The sequence below is a fragment of the Tachyglossus aculeatus genome, chromosome 18 (assembly GCF_015852505.1).
Source record: "Tachyglossus aculeatus isolate mTacAcu1 chromosome 18, mTacAcu1.pri, whole genome shotgun sequence".
NCBI lineage: Eukaryota > Metazoa > Chordata > Mammalia > Monotremata > Tachyglossidae > Tachyglossus > Tachyglossus aculeatus.
The window spans coordinates 19,796,878-19,806,188 of NC_052083.1; the positions used below are offsets into that span (position 1 = coordinate 19,796,878).

The window sequence follows — 9,311 nt, forward strand, 5'->3', positions numbered from 1 at the left end:
TGAGGTAATTGAGGCACAGAGAAGTTAAGTGACTTGCTCCAGGTTACGCAGCAAACAAGTAGAGGAGCGGAGATTAGAACACAGGTTCTCTGATTCCCGGGCCACTAGGCTATGTTGCTTCCATGCTGCTTTACTTACAATACTTACAAGGGAAAACAAGAAGACAATAGGTCGAAGTAAAGATAGGTCAAAATGAATGAATTAAAGAGGCTCAGGTTATTTGGGGATTCTTGCCTGTGTGCGAAGTGGTTGTGGCTTCAGCTGGGAATCCGATTGGCTTCTAATGACAATTTCCACAATTTCTGAGGACCACCAATCATTCCCCCTAACCTACTCCCGCCCCTGCTGACTATATCTGGCAGCCAGCTGCTAAAGGGCCGCATTTTTCTGCTGCCTGGTCTGCTGCCAACATCATCCTTGCATGAGGCTGCTTTGTGAGTAAGTGTGCACCTATGTGTGTATGTGTTTCATGTATGTATGTATGTAGAAATGTGTGCGGGTGGTTTGAATAGCAAGCCGCCCTCCGTGGAGGGCAATGAAAGAAATGGGACAGGTCTGGCTATCTTGACAGAAAGGCAGCATGCAGGAGTTGTAGTCCTCTCTGTTCATTCTTTCTCTGTCTACCTCCATGTTTCTTCTCTATTTTAGCCCAGGAAAGTGATGTTTGGGCATGGGAATAAAGGGAGGGGGGTTCTAAGAACCAGTTGCCTTTCCTTCTGCCTCTAGACTAACATGGGAAAGAGGGAGTGTTGCCAAGCCTTCATCAGTGAGTTTTAACCTAGAGAAGCAGTGTTCTCAGTGGAAAGAGCACAGGATTTGGAGTCAGAGGTTCTGGGTTCAAATCCCAACTCCGCCATGTGTCAGCTGTGTGACTTTGGGCAAGTCACTTAACTTCTCTGTGCCTCAGTTACCTCATCTGTAAAATGGGGATTAAGACTGTGAGCCCCACGTGGGGCAACCTGTTCACCTTGTAACCTCCCCAGTGCTTAGAACAGTGTTTTGTACATAGTAAGCACTTAATAAATGCTATAAAAAACAGGCAACTATAAGGTGATAAACCACCTTTTTTTGAACAAGCCCTCCCTTGGTCTGACCCCAAAAAAGGGACTTCTGATAATAGCACTTTGGGGGGAATTACAGTCAAATCTTCAGATGACTCCATGGTATGAGCCATGGGAAATGTTCTTTCTGCTTCCTGACCTCTCAAATGCTTGCTCCCAACTAACACTGAAATGACTGGGATTTCTTCCCTAACTAACTAGCCTCCTTTCCCTTAATCTTCCCTGGTGATTAGCTTTGCTATGGGTGGCCCCATCAGGGGACACCAACTTATTATGTACATAAGACTTCTGCTTCTTTAGGAAAGGGGTAATGTTCTGTTTCTAAGTGTAGACTTTCCACTATGGGTTGATGTGGACTAGTCTAGTCCTTTCCCAAAAGTGCCCTGCTCTGATGTTTCAACTATTTTTGAACTGTGGTGTGACTATGTATGTAAAGAATAACTGTATATTCTTGGTTTTTGTTCCCTTCGTTGTCCCTGGAGTTTTTGTTCTTTTGTAGTTTTTGTTTTGTTTTATTTTTGTTCTTTTTAACTTTGTCTCCCTATCTCTGGCTGTCTTTCTCTCTGTCTCTAACATTCCTGTCTTTTGTTCCACCCTCCAGAGATGCTGCCCCTTATTTTTTGTTGTTGTTGTTGGGTTTTTTTAATGGTATTTGTTAAGTATTTACTGTGTGCCAGGCACTGTACTAAACATTAGGGTCGATACAAGCTAATCAGTTTGGAAATAGTCAGTGTCCCACATGGGACTCACAGTCTTAATCCTCATTTTACAGATGAGGTAATTGAGGCACAGCGGAGTTAAGTGTCTTACAAAGATCATACAGCAGACAAGTGGCGGAGCCAGGATTAGAATCCAGGCTCTGCTAACAACTAGGCCAATTCTCTAGCCATTACACCATGCTGCTTCTCACATGTTCCAATTTGCATACTGTAAAATATAGACACTCTACTCCCTTGGTGACCTCATTCGCTCCCACGGCTTCAACTATCATCTCTACGCTGATGACACCCAGATCTACATCTCTGCCCCTGCTCTCTCCCCCTCCCTCCAGGCTCGCATCTCCTCCTGCCTTCAGGACATCTCCATCTGGATGTCTGCCCGCCACCTAAAGCTCAACATGTCGAAGACTGAGCTCCTTGTCTTCCCTCCCAAACCTTGTCCTCTCCCTGACTTTCCCATCTCTGTTGACGGCACTACCATCCTTCCCGTCTCACAAGCCCGCAACCTTGGTGTCATCCTCGACTCCGCTCTCTCATTCACCCCTCACATCCAAGCCGTCACCAAAACCTGCCGGTCTCAGCTCCGCAACATTGCCAAGATCCGCCCTTTCCTCTCCATCCAAACCGCTACCCTACTAATTCAAGCTCTCATCCTATCCCGTCTGGACTACTGCACTAGCCTTCTCTCTGATCTCCCATCCTCGTGTCTCTCTCCACTTCAATCCATACTTCATGCTGCTGCCCAGATTATCTTTGTCCAGAAACGCTCTGGACATATTACTCCCCTCCTCAAAAACCTCCAATGGCTACCGATCAATCTGCGCATCAAGCAGAAACTCCTCACCCTGGGCTTCAAGGCTGTCCATCACCTCGCCCCCTCCTACCTCACCTCCCTTCTCTCCTTCTACGGCCCAGCCCGCACCCTCCGCTCCTCCACCACTAATCTCCTCACCATACCTCGCTCTCGCCTGTCCCGCCATCGACCCCCGGCCCACGTCATCCCCCGGGCCTGGAATGCCCTCCCTCTGCCCATCCGCCAAGCTAGCTCTCTTCCTCCCTTCAAGGCCCTGCTGAGAGCTCACCTCCTCCAGGAGGCCTTCCCAGACTGAGCCCCTTCTTTCCTCTCCCCCTCGTCCCCCTCTCCATCCCCCCGTCTTACCTCCTTCCCTTCCCCACAGCACCTGTATATATGTATATATGGTTGTACATATTTATTACTCTATTTATTTGATAAGGATATCATTTAAGGAACCTGGTCATATTTATAGCTAGGTAGCACTGTTGCCCTTTAATCCATGCATGTTTTTAAGGTTAAGGAAGGAGACAGTGAAAGGAAATACGGGCCAATTGGGAATTTTAAATCTTGTTACTTGAGCTGCAGTATATTTTAGTTGTTCCAATACCCTTGAGCACTGGAATAAACTTGGGCTGGTCTCCTGAGAAGAGACCAGGAAAAAATTGAAAATAATTGGTGATGCAGACATCACGGGGTTATGGAAGGGGAAAAACCGACACACAGAAGGCCAGTAAAAGGGAAACAAATGGAAACACAGGGAGCCAGAGGACGACTTGGAGTCAACCAGGCCCAGAGTACCATTCTCAAACTAACTGGACAGACCACAGCTGTTCTCACATTTTAAAACTCACCTCCTACAATACGCTTTTCCCAATTGCTCCCAACACTGTGTCATATCTGCCACTTCTAGCATTCTTTATTTATACCAACTGTCATCACATCTATATAGAGGTATAATTAATTGTAAAGTCAGTTATTTATTCAAAGTACCCTCTAATTACCCTAATTATAAATTAGTTATAATTTCTTTTATGTCTTTCACCAATCCTCAATGAAACTGTAAATTCCTTGTGAGCAGGGAATGCATCTCAAACTTTGAACTCTCTTGAGTTCCAAATATAGTCCATTGCACCCAGTAGGCACTCAAGAAATGATATTGTCACTATTAGTATTATTAATACTTCTATGACTCTTGTCATATTTAATCACTCAATTATCAATCAATCATTGGTATTTATTGAGGGCTTACTATGTTCAGAACACTGTACTAAGTGCTTGGGAAATAACCATGCAATGAAGTTGGTAGGCAAGATCCTTACCTACAAGGAGCTACAGGGGGAGACAGACATTTAAATGAATTTAAATTTAATTTAAATAAATTTAAATACAAATGTAAATTTAAATGCATTATAGCTAGGGGAACTAGTATAGTATAAGGATATTTATATAAGTGCTGTGGGGGAGGGGTAAGTATCAAAGTGCTTAAAAAGTACACAGCTGGCAGTGAGGAGAAGGCAGAAAGGGAAAACGAGGGCTTAGGCAGGGAAAGCCTCTTGGAGAAGTTTTTAATGTAGGAGAATTTTTAAGTTGGGGAGAGTGATGGACTGCAGGATATTAAGGGGGAGGGTGCTCCAGGCCTGAGGAAGGAATTTGGCAAAGGGGTTAGTTATGGCATTTGTTGAGCTCAAGGTACAGAGAGTAAGTCTGGCATTAGAGGAGAGGAATGATTGCCTCCACTGCAAAATCCTCCATCCTATCAATTAATCATATTTATTGAGCGCTTATTGTGTGTGGAGCACTGTACTAAGCTCTTGAGAGAGTCTTGTCTTGCATTTTTGAGTCATCTCTGACCCATAGCGACACCATGGACACATCTCTCCCAGAATGCCCCACTTCCATCTGCAATCGTTCTGTGTTTCCACAGAGTCTTCTTGTAAAAATACGGAAGTGGTTTATCATTGCCTCCTTGCGCTTAGTAAACTTGAGTCTCCACCCTCGACTCTCTCCCATGCCACTGCTGCCCAGCACAGGTGAGTTTTGACTTGTAGCAGATTGCCTTCCACTCACTAGCCACTGCCCAAGCTAGGAATGGAATGGATATGCCTCTGCTTGACTCTCCCTCCTGTAGTCGAGACTGGCAGGGTACTAGAACCTCTCCAGATGTGACTCTGAGAGGCTTGAGAAAGTACAATACAACAATATGTCAATGTTGGTAGACTCATTCCCTGCTCCATCCCCACACAATTTTTGAAAAGGAAATGAAAGATTATTTTATAAGCATTGATAGGTTCACATGTTGGAGTAGAAGAGGAGAAGGGCCAGAACATGCCCTACCCCTTAATAGCTGTGTGACCTTGGACAAGTTGCATAACTTCCTTGTGCCTCAATTTCCTCAATTGTAACATTTGTATTCAAAACCCAAACACCCTCCTTCTTAGACTTCGAGCCTCATGTGGAACAGAGACAGAGTTTTTTTTTAGGATAGGAGAGGCATGGACATGTTGGAAAGCAGTGGGGAAGAAGCTATTGGAGAGTGAACAGTTGAAGATGATGGTGAAGGAGGGAAGAAGGGAGGAGGCAAGTGTTTTGATAAGGTGCGAAGGGGATGGGGTCGGAAGTACAGGTGGAAGGGTTGGACTTTGAGAGAAGATAGGAGATCCCTTGAGATAATGCTGTGACGGATGGGAGAGTTGAAGAAGGGGCAGGAGGAGGGAGGGGCTGAATAGGAGCAATTGAGATTTTAGGGTCATGCTTGACAATTTCAATTTCTCAAAAAAGTAGATAGCCAGGTCATTAGGGGCAAGGAATGAGGGAGGCAGGGGGACAGAGATTTGAGAAGGAAGTTAAAGATCTGGAACCACTGGATGGTCCAATGAGCATAGATGTCAATAAGGATATAGAAATAATTTTGCTGTACAAAGGAATGGGCAGAGTTAAAGCACATAAGGATAAACCTGAAGTGGATGAGGTGAGCCTGATATCTAGAATTCCTCCAGCAGTGCTCTGCAGCCCATGCACAAGACTGAAGGAAGTGGACTGTGGAAGTAATCCAGGGCTTGTAGCTTAGTTATTATGAGATGGAGACCAACATCTGAGGTAAACTAACATCTTCTGTTGATCTGCTACCTCCCCTAGGCCATCAATATGCACCCGCTCTTCTCTGGATTCTTTCTATAGAGAATAAATTTAGCCACATCAAACTCTATAGTAGAATCAATCAATCAACTGTATTTATTGAATGCTTACTTTGGCAGAGCACTGTACTAAGAGTGTGGGAGAGTACAATACAACAGAATTAGCAGACACATTCCCTGCCCATCGTGAGCTTACACTCTAGAGGGTTTGATAGGCATTAGTGATAGACATTATGAATAAATCAGTAATTTATAATAAATAATTTAAAAATAGATACATAGGTACTGTGGGGTTGGAAGTGGAGTGAATATCAAACATCCAAAAGTCACAGATCCACGTACATAAATGACATAGAAGAGAGAATGAGCTAGGGGAAAGAAGACTTAATCAGGGAAGGACTCTTGGAGAAGATGGGGCCTTAATAATCCTTTGAAGGTGGAGAGAGTGGTGGTCTGGCACACATGGAGAAGGAGGAAGATCTAGGTTAGGGGAGGATGCGGGAAAAGGGGTCGGTGGTGACTGAGATTGGGGCACAGAGTGTAACATGGTGCTAGAGGAGCAGGGTTTGTGGGCTGGGCTGCAGTTTCAGTCAATCAATCAATCATATTTATTGAGTGCTTACTATGTGCACAGCACTGTATTAAGCACTTAGCAGAGTACATTACCCCGGAATTAGCAGGCATCTTCCCTGCCTATAATGAGTTTACAGTCTAGAGGGCAAGACAGATTTTAATAAGAATAAACGATTTATAACGTATAATTTAACGATGTTTTCATAAGTTCTGTTGAGATGGGGGTGGAGTGACTATCAAACATCCAAAGGCCAAAAACTGAAGTGCAGAAGTGACACAGGAGGGAGAGTGGGCCAGGAAAAAGAGACCTTAATTGGGGAAAGCCTCTTGTAGGAGATGTGACATTAGTATGCTATGAAGGTGGAGAGAGTGGTGGTCTGGCATACACGGAGTGGGAAGGAATAGCAGGCTAGGAGGAGGAAATGGGAAAGGTGTCAGTGGTGAGATCAACGAGATCAGAGCAGTCCATATATAGAACTCCATATATTTGTCCTACTTAACTTTCCCCTTTGGAACTGCTGATCTCATTCAACCAGTAGCAGAGGTCTGCCCGATCATTAACTCCTTCCCCAGGGATCTGGTAAGTCCCCACTTTTGATTCAAAGATGACCTGATAAACTTACCTAAATGCAAAGCCTGTTCACATGCCAACACAAGTTCCACCACCTTTTGGTGTCCCAACCAGATTGGCATATCCTACTTGCAAATAGCATGGCCTAGTGGTAAGAACACGGGTTTGGGAGTCAGAGGATGTGGGTTCTAATCCTGGCTCCGCCACTTGTCTGCTGTGTGACCTTGGGTAAGTCACTTAACTTCTGTGTGTCTCAGTTACCTCACCTGTAAAATGGGGACAACCTGATTACCTTGCCAGCGCTTAGAATAGTGCTCTACACATAGTAAGTGCTTAAAAATACCATTATTATTATTAGTACCTTGTATCTACCCCAGCTCTTAGAACAGTGCTTGGTAAATAGAAAGTGCTTAACAAATACCATAATTATTAATTATTATTTATCGTGTTACCACACCCTTGTGTTCCAACCCCTGACTCTTGAAAGGCAACGGTTCTCAGAGGGACTACAAACAAACATCTTGAAATAGGATAAATCTTATCTTTAAGGCTGTAAACTCCCCTGTAGACTGTAAACTCCTCCTCTAGACTGTAAGCTTCTTGTGGGCAGGGATCAGGTCTAACAACACTATGGTATTGTAATTTCCCAAGTGCTTAGTATAGTGCTCTGCACACATTAAACTCTCACTGAATATTAACTGATAATGAATTATCCCTCCATCCCCAACACTATGGGCCCTAGCACTCGTGACAACCCGCAACTGGAGAATATCCAGGACAGCAAAAATCCTCTTCTAATTAAAAAAACAACAACAAAGAAATAGTCCCCACCCAAGCAGCTAAACTCCTCCTCCCAGTTCTTTCCACAGAGTTATTCAGGTCATGATTAAATGCAAACCTTCTCATTTACCTTTGCACATCTCCACCCATGCCCTTGCCAGCAGTGGAACATTCTGATTCTGTACTTCCCAGGTCAATTAAAGTCAAAGATCTGGACCTGTAGTCCCCAAGGTAAAGAATAATTCAAGATGTACTCAAAATTCTGTAATAATAATAATAATAATGTTATTTGTGAAGCATTTAACGTGCCAAGCATTGAATTTAGCTCTGGGGAAGATAAAACATAATCAGATCAGACACAGTCCCTGTCCCACATGGGGCTCACGGTCCAAAGGAGAGGGAGAACAGGTGTTTAATCTCCACTTTACAGATGAGGGGATTGGGGCATGAAAAAGTTAACTGACTTCTAAGGTCATACAAAAGAGAAGTGGGGGAGCTGGGATTCCAGTACAGGTCTCCTTTTCACATCTATCCAATCAATAGCTTTCAAACTCTTGCTAACGGTCCAAAAATCTGCCTGAGTAGTGGCATGAAAGCTTTCCTGGTAATGGCTCTTATTGGGCAAATGTAAGGATTTGTCTTTGGTGATTTAAAAAGGAATGCACCTGCATTAGGAAATTTATAGATCACCTCCATACTTAGATTTGAAAGAAAAAGTCTGACTAGGTGAATTTATTTTCCTTATGTTTTTACCTTTTTCTTGTAGATATATTAGAACTTTTGTGATTAGAAGGGAATAAGGAATCTTGCCAGGGAGAGAAGGGGCTTGGATAGTTGTTAAGTGTTCAATTAACGGGTCAGGGACCTAGAGGTAATGTAAGGATTATATTGGCCAGCGAGGTAGGTTAGTAACGAAGGTACTCAGAAAACTAGTAAACTACAAACTTAGTTCATAAAGATGGGTAGCGTATTCAAATATTCTCATCCTAGACTTATGAAGGGTGAGTTTGTACCCTAGAGTATCGTCATTCCTTCCTCACTTGGGTACTATACCTTCTCCCTCTTTTTCCTCTTTCTTAGCTGGCTGTGATGAGGTCATCCAATAGAGGACTACAAGTCCTCTAATTTGAGCCTCTGACCCCATCTCCTTTCACCTCTAAAAACATTTACCCTTACTCTCCTCCCTAACTGCTATCTTCAACTCTCAATTCTCAGAAGTCTCCTTCCCCTATGCCTTCAAACACACTCAAGTGTCCCTTACAATAAAAATGTCTTGTCAGGATCCCACTACCCATTATCCCCTCAAACTATTATTCCTCCTCCCTACTCTCATTTCAGCTAAAAAATTATTGAAAGAATTGTGCTACCCTCGTCTGCCTCAGATTCAGACTCCCTGGGAGAGAGGTGAGCCCTGGGCTGTTTCCACCATGGAGCTGACATCGGTCTCTGTCCTCCCAACTTCCTGCCTGTCATTGCCCTCTCCCCCAACCCCTTCCCCAGACACCACAGAGCCCCATGTCGAGAGCTCTGACTGCTTCAGTGGCAGTAGGGAAGGCTGCCCAGAGTCTGGGGTGCGGACTGAGGCTAAGTGAGGCACCAAGGAGAGAGTTCGGATTGCAATGGGGCTGGAATTCCCTGCCCTTCTCCTCAGAGGTTGGAGCCTTATTTCCAGCCCCC

The 9,311-nt window shown here is 44.2% G+C and overlaps 1 non-coding gene across 1 annotated transcript; it reads right to left on the reverse strand.

The window, feature by feature from the left end:
• Positions 1 to 4,616: 4,616 nt before the first annotated feature.
• LOC119940523 lies at positions 4,617 to 4,754 on the reverse strand. Its single transcript, XR_005454996.1, has one exon. It is a non-coding gene; the product is annotated as a small nucleolar RNA SNORA7 (small nucleolar RNA).
• Positions 4,755 to 9,311: the final 4,557 nt, after the last annotated feature.